Raw genomic sequence first — 13,677 nt, 5'->3', positions numbered from 1 at the left:
GACCATCTGTAGTGCTTCATCAATATGTCTTTGGCAGATGAAGCTCTTATATTATTTAATTTAAACTTGCGATTTAATAACTGAGAGATTGTATACCCTTCTCTGTTAAAATAGTTATATTCTTTTTTGATGTTTATTTGTAAATTTTGTTGATATTGTGTATTTCTGCCAGGCTAGGATTTAGAGGATCAGAAGTATATTGTACTTATTGTACTATGTTGTACTTATTTTTACTTATTATATTGTAGCTCTGGGGGTACGGGTCCATCAGACAGCGCAGTGGCATGTTGGGCCAATGCCAACTGTAAATAATTTAAGTAGCCTTGTGTATTTAGTGCGTAATATGTTATCATTGTGTTGTACGTAATAGTGGTGCATGTGTGTAGCCAAAATGTGGCATGTGAGTAGTCAGGGCGGCTAGCCTGGTGGACAGTGTGTTGTAAATAGCATTGTAAAGCCATTTTGCGTTTTCCAGCACGTTATTCATTCATCTGTCGTATAATTGCTATGTCTAGTACCTGCTCCACAATATATTTCAACACAAGGTTACACATTTTATTGTTATAATTCCTTTGTTAGCTCAAAACTTTGCACTCTGTGTAGAAAATACATTTTACACAAGTAATGTGATTTTTTAAATCTACATTAGTCATTATCATTTTTTTTGTTTTATGTAATATTTATTTTGGGAATTCTGTATGAGGTCATATTCATGTGCTGCATGTTTATTTGCTCTTTGTTTTTGTATCTGGAAAATGTCTTATTATTTCATTTAAACAAAAAAACAATCACTTTTTCCAATTGTTTCCAAGTGTTTAATTTTTGTGCATCAGGGGTATTATGTTTTGTAAATGTTGTTGTAATGAATCCTTAATTAAAAACAATGAATCATTATGAAATCCACATTTTTAAATGATAGTCCTCACTGACATGTCTAATCCCAATCCTGTCCTTCCCCACCATGCCTCACTGCTCACTGAATAACTGGCTTATTTTGCATATGTTCCTGAAAAATATTACCCCTACCAGAAATATCCTTACCCAAAAAAGAAGTTTGCAGCATCTGCTTGTATTGTTGTGATCTGTGTGGGACAATTAGTTAGTCCAGGCAGTTATTCTCTTTCACAAGGGTTGGCAAAGCTAATTAATTCATTTAATTTCTGTTAACTTTAATTTTAGAAATTTAGGTGATATATTTATTTTTTTGCTTTACTTGCAAATAGCAATATTTTTAAAGACAGTAAGTTCGTGAGAGCAAAAATAAAAGAAACTGTAGAGAAAGTAAAGTGATGCCAAAAGAAATGATTCTTGTAGTAGCCTCGGGTTTAGAGCTGACTCCAAGATAACCTGACTGATTGAAACACTCCCTGCAGCAAGAGAATACCAAGGCCGACAACAGAAGGCAGATGACATAGTTAATCTAATGCTGAGGACTGAACTATAGTATGCATAAACAGGAAGAGCATTAACAAGACTGCTGGGAGTTTCACTATAATGCACCATAATTTATTAACGCCAGTTTTGCAAAAAATCACTTTAAGAAAATGCCTTCGCTCACACATTCTTGCAGAATAACGGCATACTATGCTGTCTCCCATGTCTGCCAAGCAAAGTTGCCCTGCAGTGCATCACCTGGTGGTAAGAATTGACACAGCAAGTTGACTGTCAACAAACCTGGTACATGGGGAGTCAACAGCTGCATAAAAGTATAAAATAATATTATTTCTAATATATGAGGAGCATTTTAGAAGCTGTAATAGTCTTACTCTCTTGTTTTTTTCTTTTGTTCAAGTGAAAAAAAAATGAAACCCACTTAAATGTATTATCAATAAATGTTGCTTGTAAGTAAAATTGGGTTGCAGATGGATTATTTGAAAAGTATGCAATAAAACAAATGCATAAGCATCATTTTGTACAATTAATGCATCATGTACAACAGCATTTATATACATAGATCGGGGTTCTTAACCTTTTTCAGAGTCCAGCCATTATCCCTTTTTCAGATAATAAAACTATTTTGCGACACAAACCGCCCCTGCGCACGCGTACACACACGCACACACATGCACACACACACACATGCACACACACACACCACAGGTTGGCATACCTATCTAAATGGGAATCATTCAGTTCTATGGGAAAAACTCCAGTCCCAATCACAACACCCTTAACCCCTACATTGCATTCACAGATTTTTGTAAAATTCACGTTATCCAAATGGGAATCTGAAAAACGTTTCAGGTTTTACCACACTTTGGGAACACTTTGGTCAATGAATGCGGTCTGAACACCCCCCCACCCCCCCAACACACACAAACATAAATGGGATGATATTTAAAATTTGTCACATTCCGCCTAATACAGGATAGGTATTAATGTATACCACAGTATTTAGAAATCCCAAAGGTATTACTTTTAATACCATCAAAATTACAGACACTCTTCTTTCATTAAACTGAAATGGAGAAGCTGTTTTGAGGTGATGTATTGCAGAGACACAGTGTTAGCAGTGATTGGAGTCTCACTTAATTAAAAAAAAAAGTCAAAGAATGACACACGAGTACGTTAATGCCACAAAAACAAAATGCCCTAAACTATAGGAGCAAACATGAAACTATGGGCATAAATTATGGGGGGATTGGGAGGGTTGTAACCCCACCCAATAATCAAAACCAGCCAATACAACCCCCCCAATAATGATGTCTTCCCCTAAATGGGCGGAGACCTCTACCCCCCCACCAATATTCAAACCAAAGTTACAGCCTTGCATGAAACCTAGTGTGCATGTGACCATAGATTGGGCAGTGACTAGAGCTGTTCGATTCCAAAAAAATTTTGTTTCCACGAGTTGGAAAATGATTGAAGTCAATCCCAAGAGTCGATTCCAACTTGTATTCTGGCCCACCTGCAATTGCACACTTTGTACAAATATAAAATGATGTGGCTAGTTCATTAATAGGGTTTGTACACTGATACACGCTTATACTCCGTTTTATTACCCAGCTCCAAGCTGTGAGTTTTTTTAAAGATCGTAGTCTACCAAAATGCCAATTTTGATGAAAAATTTTAATGGCATGACTAAGTATATCTATTATGTTGACATAGAAATGCTACAATTTATATGTGCAGTAATAATCCAGTCCAATGAGGGTGTCAACCATCTATGTGACTACACTGTAGTGACTAGTAGAGGTTCTAGACAACTGGGTGAGCCAGACTGGGGCCAGTTGTTCTGTTAGGGGGCCAGATGCATTTGACCTTAATGTCCTCTAAGTATTATGTACACTAGATTGCCAGCATTAAGAAGCAAAAGAATTTTGAAAACCGTTAAGTTATTTATGCAATGCTTTGCAGTCAAATTTAGCAGTTTTTACAAATATGCAACTCACTCTGATTTCTTGGTTGGACTGTCTTGCTTCCACAAGCTTATTTTTAGCAAGATTATTTTTTCTGCCGTTAACTTCGCTTTTCACCAACTGAAGTATCTCAACCACCTGGCGTTGAGTCCATCAAGAAAACATGTTTATGTTTGTATTTTGCCTGTTCCCAGCACACAAAATTGTAGCCCACATATATAAAGGAAAATAATAGCAATAATACAGTTATTTCAGATCGAAGTATCATTCATATTTACTGTAGGGGGCCCACGGGGGGGGGGGGGGGGGGGGGCATGCATATTGTCACGGGGGTACTGCCCCCCCCAACCCCCCAAAACCACCCCTGTTAGCGACCAATCAAGGCACACAGTGTTCACAGCAGCTTCCACAGAATCCACAGTTCAAGTCCAGAGAATTTCATTTTTGGACAGGTGCACAGAAAACTAAAAACTGAAAAATTGAACTCAACTGGAGTTTTGGAGTCGACTCCTGATTCCTAACCACCTGCAATCGGGGAGTCGATTCTTTTGTAAATCAACTTCCAGCCCTAGCAGTGACAATGGTGTGAAAAAATGAAAGGTGAGCTTTTCAGCCTTTCAACACGGAGTTGTCTCCTTGTTTCTCTACCATTCAACAGAATGATGAAGATTGTGTACCCACCCCAAGCAAGCAGCAGAAGCTTGACTTTTGGGTAACAAAAACAGATGAAATGGCTTGTAGGATCGTATATAGTAGAGGAAATGTTGCTCAATTCTACAGCAGAATCATCCTCTTTTAGAAACATACTCAAATTCACCTAACAGGGGATACAGTGCCTTGCAAAAGTATTCACTCCCCTTGGCATTCTCTCTATTTTGTTCCCTTACAACCTGGAATTTAAATGGATTTTCAATTTGATTTTAAGTGACGGACTTACAAAAAAAAATAGAGCTTAATGAAGGTAGAAGGGAAAAAAATGTTTAAAATAATTCTAAAAAACATAAAACTGAAAAGTGGTGCGTATGTTTTCACCCCCTTTGCTTTGAAGCCCCAACCACTACCTTCAAAAGCCACTTAATCAGTTAAATAAGATCCACCTGTGAGCAATCTAAGTGTCACAGCTAAGTATATATACACCTATTCTGATAGCCCCTAACCCCAGTGCAACACCACTAAGTAAGGGCTACTACCAAGCAGGCGACAGCATGAAGACCAAGGAACTCTCCACATAGGTCAGAGACAAAGATGTAGAGAAGTACAGATCAGGCCTGGGTTATAAAAAAAATCCCAAACCCTGAACATCCCAAGGAGCACCATTAAATCCATTATTATAAACAACCATGCCAAGAGAGGGTCGTCCACCAAAACTCACAGACCGGGAAAAGAGGGCATTAATCAGAGCAGCAACCAAGAGGACAAAAATAACCCTGAAGGAGCTGCAGAGATGGGAGTAACTGCCCATAGGACCACTATAAGCCAACTGCACACTGCACACTGCACAGAGCTGGGCTTCATGGAAGAGTGGCCAAGAAAAAGGCATTGCTAACCGAAAAAAATAAGGCAGACCGTTTGAAGGGCGTATTGGAGACATGTGGAAGAAGGTGCTGTGGTCAGATGAGACTAAAATAGAACTTTTTGGCCATCAAGGACAACGCTATGTCTGGCGCAAACGTAACACCTCTCGTCATGCTGAGGACACCATCATGGTTGGGGCAGCATCATGCTGTGGGGATGTTTCTCATCGACAGGGACTGGGAAACTGGTCAGAACTGAAGGAAAGATGGATGGTGCAAAATATAGAGGAATTCTTGAGGGAAGCCTGTTTGAGTCTTCCAGCGATTTGAGACTGGGACGGAGGTTCACCTTCCAGCAGGGCAATGACCTTAAACACACTGCTAAAGCAACACTCCAGTGGTTTAAAGAGAAACAGGTAAATGTCCTGGAATGGCCCAGTCAAAGCCCAGACCACAATCCAATTGAGAATATCTGGTATGATATAAAGATTGTTGTACACAAACGGCATGCATCCAACTTGAAGGAGCTGGAGCAGTTTTGCTATGACAAATGGGCAAAAATACCAGTACCTAGATGTGCCAAGCTTGTGGAGATGTACCCGAAGAGACTTGTTGCTGTAATTGCTGTATAAGAAGGCTGTACAAAGTATTGACTCAGGGAGGAAGTGAGTAGTTATGCACGCTCAGGTTTTCTTTTTTTCTTTTTTCTTTTCTTTGTTTCACAATACTGTAAGTGAAAGTGGTAATTGTGTTGTGTAAATAAAATTATACAAACCCCCCAAAATTCCTTTTATATTCCAGTTTGTAAGGGAACAAGATAGAGAGAGTGCCAAAGGGTGCGAATACTTTTGCATCGAAGGACATCGAAGTGTCCTTGAGCAAGACACTGAGGCCCAAATTGCTCCCGGTGTGCCGGTTGGCACCTTGCATGGCGGCCTCCGCCACCGGTGTGTGAATGTGTGTGTATGAATAAGAACATAAGAACATAAGAAATTTACAAACGAGAGGAGGCCATTTGGCCCATCAAGCTCGTTTGGGGAGAACTTAACTAATAGCTCAGAGTTGTTAAAATCTTATCTAGCTCTGATTTAAAGGAACCCATGGTTTTAGCTTCCACTACACTAGCAGGAAGACTATTCCATACTCTAACTACACGCTGTGTAAAGAAGTGCTTCCTCAGATTTGTTTTAAAATGTTCTCCCGCTAATTTCCACTTATGGCCACGAGTTCTAGTATTTAGACTAATATTGAAATAGTAATTTGGCTGAACAGCATCCAGACCCGTTAGAATCTTATAGACCTGAATCATATCCCCCCTTAGTCTCCTTTGTTCAAGGCTAAACAGATTCAGTTCCGCTAACCTCTCCTCATAAGACATTCCTCTAAGACCAGGAATCATTCTCGTAGCTCTTCGTTGCACCTTTTCTAAAGCAGCAATGTCCTCTTTGAGGTATGGTGACCAAACCTGCACACAGTATTCTAGGTGGGGTCTTACCAAGGAATTATATAAGTGTAACATCACCTCCCTTGACTTAAACTCCACACACCTAGAGATATAACCCAACATTCTATTGGCCTTTTTTATTGCTTCCCCACACTGGCGAGAGTGGGACATGGAAGCATCAACATACATACCTAGATCTTTCTCGTAATCAGCTACCTTTATTTCAGTGGAACCCATAAAATATCTGTACTTTATATTTCTGCTCCCTGCATGGATTACCTTACATTTATCTGTGTTAAATTTCAGCTGCCAAGTATCAGCCCATTCGCTAATTAAATCCAGATCCCTTTGAAGCCTCTCTGCTGCTAGATCAGTATTTGCTACACCGCCCACCTTGGTGTCGTCTGCAAATTTAACCAATTTACTGTATGTATTTGTGTCAATATCATTAATGTAAATTAGGAACAATAGTGGTCCTAAAATTGAACCCTGCGGTACCCCACTATGAACGGAGGCCCACTGTGACATTGTGCCTCTAATAACTACTCGCTGCTTCCTGTCAGTTAGCCAGTTTTTGATCCAAACTGCCACAGTTCCTAAAATCCCTGCAGCTTTAAACTTTAGCAAGAGCCGTTTGTGGGGGACAACATCAAAGGCCTTCTGGAAATCTAAGTAAATCACATCATAGGCCTTTTTGTGATCAATTTCACTTGTAGCTTCCTCAAAGAACTCAAGTAGATTCGTTAAGCAGGATCTACCTCTCCTAAATCCATGTTGGCTATCCTTTATAATGTTATTTGCATCTAGGTAATCTACCATTTTCACTTGAATTATAGCTTCCATTATTTTCCCAGTAATGCTAGTTAAACTGATTGGCCTATAGTTTGCTGGATTACTTCTATCCCCTTTTTTGAATAAATGGGTGAATGTGAGGCATAACTATAAAGTGCTTTGAGTGCTCGAAAAAGTAGCAAACATGCGCTATATAAATGCCATCCATTTACCAATCCTGGGAATATGTCACACCTTCCTCCAGTCCTCCTTGGAGCACCTTGTCTGAATAGTAGCCATACCCAGGGGCGTTGCTAGAGATTTTGGGCCCCATGAAAGCATATCATATTAGGCCCCCCAGTCCAAACCAATCCAGTTATTTTCCTAATTTTTTAGGGCCCCTGTCACTCAGGGGCCCTTGGAATCGTCCTAGCTTTCCTCCCCCTTACGGCGCCCCTGGCCATACCTCTAGCATGTCCCTTGATTAGACAAAGGGTGATGTGTCAAAGTTTGACACTTTATAGCATTGTTTGATTACTACTGGTTTATAAAATGTTGTCTGTCTTCCTACTCTGATTATGATTTGTATTCGATACGCATTTTGCTATGGATTGTTTTGACCTTCGCCTGTACTTGACCTACAAATCTTGGATTACAATTTGTGCCTGTCATCTTGTATTACAGTTCATTAAACCTTTTTTCTAACCATCAAATTGTGGATCTTTGGCCTTTCAAAATTTCAACTACTGTATTTTTTTATAATATTTTCAGGTAAGACTTTTGTATTCATAGCCTCAAGTACAGGAAAGGCTATCATGAAAATATGTATTATTTCATCATGGACACAATATACAAAATAAACAAAAGATCTTAGCGCAAAGTAATTATTTTTGTAACATAGTATGTATGATGTGGGCTGTATTGTGGCTCATTGTGTGCTCTTTGCCCCACATCCTCCTGGGTTACAGGCTGAAATCCTACCTTTTATCTCTGCATGGTGGTGTTTACATGCTCTTCTCCTGCTGCACAAGTTTCTTCCCACAGCTCAAAACCATAACTTTAGGCTACGTTGTGTGTACTGGTACTAGGGGTGTAAATCACAGATTTCCTCACGATACGATACAATAGCGATTCCTTAAGGCAACGGTTCTGTCTTGACCTGCTCGTACGATCCTTCCGTGTGCCACGCCCCCCTCGTTACCTCGTGTGAATTCCTGATTGTATTCAGCTGTTTCGTGTTATTTCTGAGTAGTCCTGTGTATTTAAGTCTGCGTTCAAATCTGTTTCCCCAGTTCCGTCATTAATGTCTCAATCATCTTAACTGTCGTCCCCTTTACGGCGCCCCTACCCACATCATCAAAATCACAGGCTTTTATCACATTGTGGGGACATTCATGTGACATCTGCCTTGTCCACACACATAAGCAGGCAAATTAATTAGACTAAATGACTAGTTGGTTTTGAATTCTGGTTTGTGCCTTATTTTTGTACACATACATGCACTTCATACATCCACAATATTTAGAAGGTCAGACATACCCACCTCAGCTACTTGCCCAGGACTCTCGCCTAGTTGGTAACCATTCTACACTTAATGGGGTAGATGTGTGGGTTTTTAGTGACAGTGACTAGCAACTGGTTTGGAATAATACATTGCAGGCTACACTGCAGTGTATCAGCTTGTTTGGACTATGCAGTTGACTGCATTGTTATTTTGTCAGCAATGCACTCTAAACTATTCACATCTATTGGCATTTTTGCTTGTTCACAGAATTGCTCTGAAGAGAAGAAAAAGCCATGTATATGATCAAATTGGTTCTGAAACACAATATGGATCATTCTCACAAACTCAATACCATAACATTAGCTATCATGTTTCACTATAACTTTTAAAATTAGCTTGACAATAGACTTTCATTATATTATTGTCTAAAATGTCAATTTTGCCTCCGCTGTAGTTAATCGGTTGTGAAGTAAAACAATTGACAATACTAAATAATTGAGGAAATGAATATACATCTTGCTACATTGATTGATTGTGGGTTACTTGCAGTAAAGTGGTATTTTATATTAAAACAGTAGTATTTTGGGGGGAATACGTTTGATGAATCATTAAAGCAGAGCTATAAATGATATGATTTTAATATACTTAAAGTAAAATGGGGGTGCCTCACACCTCTGGGACCCAGGTTTGTGTCTCTGCCAGGGCTCAGTGTGTGTGGAGTTTGCATGTTCTCCTCATATTGTTCTGGAGTTTCCTCCGGGTACTCTGGTTTCCCGCCACAGTCCAAAAATATGCTGAGGCTAATTGGAGTTGCCACATTGCCCATAGGTGTGCGAGGGTGAGTAAATGGTGTGTGAGTGTGCCCTGTGATGGGTTGGCACCCCATCCTGGGTTGTAGCCTGCCTTGTAGCCCTAGGCTGCGCCACCCCCCCCCCCACAACCCTGAACAGGATAAGGAAATTCAAAAGCTGGATGGAAGTTAAAGTCAGCAAATGTCAGTTACTCTGCACAACGTTCAAACACTGCATTTCACAGTAACATTTTGTTTCTTGTCGCAGGATTCTCATGTTTGTGAAAATGACGATATACTGTAAGCATTACAGGCTCCCGCTATGCTTTCATTTTTACAATTAAAGGGTTTCTGCATATTTCAGTTAGGATCACAATGTAAATGAAATAGTCCATGAGGGCGTAACCCCCTTTGCTTCTTCATCAATTAATTCTGCTTCTTGCATGGGCCGCATCTTTATTCAGGTTAAATGCGGTGGGTGTGTTTGCAATCATGAGGAGAGAATAAGCTTAACTCAGACACGCATATACTTTTTAAGGGTTTTTTTGACTTAAGTGCTTTATGGGAGAATTGACCCCCATGTCACAGAATTAGAATTTTAAGCAAATGTTCTGTGACCCTATACTGAATAAGCAGTTTGATGGATGGATGGATGGATGGACAGAGAAAGAAAAATTGAGACCAGATGGTCTAAACGTCAGTCTTCATTGTTCTTCCTAATACTGTAAATTTCACCAAGATATAATTATCACCGCTGTTCAGTTGCTCCATGCTAAATGCATTCACTAGGCCTACATGCACTTATGCACATATATGTTATTATTACAGATAGTACGTACGATTCTGTTTGTTTATTTACAATTTTTGTAAATAAACAAACAGTTACAGAGCTTATAGAATATTTCTACATATTATATCAGCCTAAAAAGAAGAAAATATTATTCTCTTAAACCCCAAAAGCATCATTCGCTGTAGAATTTCTGTCATTTCTGCCATAAGCTGTCAAATTGCAATTTAAAATGGCATCATGGGACATAAGGTACCTTCATGATTGACATATTATTTTTCTCAAATCCCAAGGCACTTTGGTCATTTTAAATCTAGCGTCCTGAGTAAAAATGTTTTATGTTGATCGCTCCAAAAATATTACCAGTGCCTTCAGGGAAGCAGGAGGTTCAGGTTTTTTTTAATCTGCCTTTTGAAGTCATTCAACATGATTAACAGGAATGTTACACCATTGAGTCTCTAAATCCAATTGTTTCAAATGCATATCCAACTATATGAAAGAAGAAAAATTTGCAAGAATGTAAAATTGTCCTCAGGAATGGTTTTTAAAATAATGTTAAGTGTAACAGGCCCCGGCCACAGATTTTAACCCTGTAAAACAGGATAAATAATGATGCAAAGGAGACTTACTGCCATTCGTCTGGTCGGTCCTTCCAGAATGGCAAGCTTATGACAGCCACGCCATCACAGCAGTACCCCATAATGGTATATATGGTACATAATGGTACATAATGGCATGTATGGTACATAATGGTATGTATGGTACATAATGGTACATAATGGTATGTATGGTACATAATGGTACATAATGGCATGTATGGTACATAATGGTATGTATGGTACATAATGGTACATAATGGTATGTATGGTACATAATAGTACATAATGGTATGCATGGTTTTATTTATCCCTTTTTCCCACAAGCCTTGGAGGACTTATTTCCCCTGGGTATGTGCAACTTTTTTTTTTTTTTTTCTTAAAACAAAATAATATACTTGTCACGTCACCGGGGGTGGGGACAGACAGGTGCCAACTATCAGGAAGTCATTAGCGTCATTATAAAAGGCAGATGCACCAGGTCTGCCATGCGAAGTATTGCGCTGATGATTCCACGCCTTACCAAGCACTTTTCTTGTCCTCCGTCTCCCCGATTCTCCGTATCCTGTCTGTTAGCCCTGTGTCTGCTTCTTACCCGTGTACCTTCCTTCCTCAGTCCCGATCCCGCAACTAACCCACCGGTCCCGTCAAGCCCGACATCTTCCGTCCGCCCGCTTCCCCGTATTCCTGTCTTGTGCATCATCGTTGGACTGACTTCCCCGGCTTCGACCCTCACTTCTGGACCCCGACAACGACTACTGCACGCCGATCCCCTCCCTTCCGACCAGCTCCACCGGAGCCGAGGCTTTGCCCCGCCTCTTTTTCGCTCCGTGGGGATCCCGGCCGGGACTCGACGACGGCTCACCCCCTTCTCCTGCTGTCGTGTACCTGTCACGTTAATAAACGTCCACTTGCCCTGCATACCTGGATCCGTGTCTCCTTCCCGGGCCAACCGTTACAGAATACTTCGCCTTAGGATGGATCCAGCAGGGAACCTGGAGTCTTGAGTCGCCGCCATGGAGCAACTCCTTACCGCTCAAGCTGCCCAGGTGCCTCTTCCTGCCTCCCCTCCACGTCCCACCGCCTCCCCGCCTATTGCAATCCCTGAGAGGTACGATGGCAACCCAGATCAATGTAAGGGTTTTCTAATGCAATGTGGTATGTACTTGGAGGAACACCCGGAGATGTTCACCTCCCCGGGGGCTGAAGTGCGGTTTGCCGTCTCCCTACTTACGGGCCGAGCTCGCGAATGGGCTACGGCTCTATGGGTGGATGACAGCCCCCTGTTGCGCTCCAGCAGGGAGTTCCATCAAGCACTTAGAGAGATATTCGATCATCCGGCCATAGGAAAACGTCCTGGGTTTAGGCTGTTGGAGTGTCGACAGGGGAATCGCTCAGCTGCGGAATTCTCTCTGGAATTCCGCACCATCGCAGCCAGCCTGAGATGGCCGGACGATTGTCTGCAAACCATTTTCCTCCGAGCTCTAAACCCCGATCTACAGGACGAGTTGTCCGGCAGAGGGGAAGCACCATCGTTTGAGGAATTGGTTCGCCAGGCGGTCCGTCTAGACAACACGGTGAGGGATCGCCGGCGCCGAAGGCAAGCAGAGAACACTAGAGCTTCGGCTCCGCCCAGCGACACTGCTGAACCCATGCAGTTGGGCCGGTCTCCGCTGACTCCGTCAGAGAGACGCCGGGGAACGCAAGGGGGGCTCTGTTTATACTGCGGTGGAACAGGTCATTCCATCTCCGCTTGCCCCATTCGACCCCAACATGAGGATGTCTCTGTGCCGGTAGGTGTTTCGTCCTTACCGCTTACCTGTTTGTCACAATTCACGGTACCTGTGATGTTGGGAGGAAATGGGCGCACATGTTTAGTACAAGCTCTCATTGACAGTGGTGCCACGGGTAACTTCATAGACATCAAACTAGCTCACCGGTTGCACTTACCTCTCCGGAGACTGGCTTATCCCATTACAGTCCAGGGGGTGACGGGAGAAAGAATGCAGGAGGGAACCATCCATCATCGGACACACCCTTTGGTGATGCAGGTGGGAGCACTACATATTGAGACCGCCGAAGTCTTTGTTTTGCCCCAGACCAAGGATCCTCTGATTCTAGGGCTCCCCTGGTTGCGTAAACACAACCCCCGAATTGAGTGGAGAACTGGTGAAATCACAGCCTGGTCTGATCGATGTCTGCATGAGTGCATGTTTCTGCCCTGTAGAGCTACTACTGTGGAGAGTCCTGAACCGGAAAATCTCAATGTAATTCCTCGAGAATATAGTGAATATCAGGACGTATTTAGTAAGGATAAAGCCTTCCAACTTCCTCCCCACAGAGACTGTGACTGCGCCATCGATCTTCTGGAAGGCGCAACTCTTCCCCGGGGGCGGTTATACCCCGTTTCACTGCAGGAAGAGGAGACGTTGGAGACCTACATTCAGGACGGTCTAAAACAAGGCATAATTCAACCCTCCACTTCACCCGTAACGGCGGGATTCTTTTTTATAAAGAAGAAAGACGGGGGGCTGCGACCGGTGGTGGATTACCGTTCGCTGAACGCGATTACCATCAAGAGAAGGGAGCCTCTTCCCTTAATTCCTTCCTCTCTCGAACAGTTGCGCGAAGCAGTGATATTCACTAAATTAGATCTACGCAGTGCCTACAATCTGGTTAGAATACGAGCCGGTGACGAATGGAAAACCTCTTTCGTCACCAGTAGGGGGCAGTTCGAGTACTTAGTTATGCCGTACGGGTTGGCCAACAGCCCGTCGATATTCCAGTCGTTTATGAACCATGTATTCCGAGACATGATTCATAAGTTCGTGGTGGTATACATAGATGATATCCTGATTTACTCTCCGTCTATGCAGGTTCACGTGCAGCATGTACGGCAGGTGTTGCAGAGA

At 42.0% G+C, this 13,677-nt stretch overlaps 1 long non-coding RNA gene across 1 annotated transcript; it reads left to right on the top strand.

Annotated features, from left to right (window-relative positions):
- The first annotated feature begins 12,301 nt into the window (after positions 1-12,301).
- LOC111849869 (uncharacterized) lies at positions 12,302-13,150 on the top strand. Its single transcript, XR_002839648.2, has 3 exons — positions 12,302-12,558; positions 12,663-12,816; positions 13,107-13,150. It is a non-coding gene; the product is annotated as an uncharacterized lncRNA (long non-coding RNA).
- Positions 13,151-13,677: the final 527 nt, after the last annotated feature.

The sequence above is a fragment of the Paramormyrops kingsleyae genome, chromosome 7, assembly GCF_048594095.1.
Source record: "Paramormyrops kingsleyae isolate MSU_618 chromosome 7, PKINGS_0.4, whole genome shotgun sequence".
NCBI lineage: Eukaryota > Metazoa > Chordata > Actinopteri > Osteoglossiformes > Mormyridae > Paramormyrops > Paramormyrops kingsleyae.
Note: the sequence above shows the minus strand (reverse complement) of the source record. Positions and strands in the feature narration are given on the sequence as shown.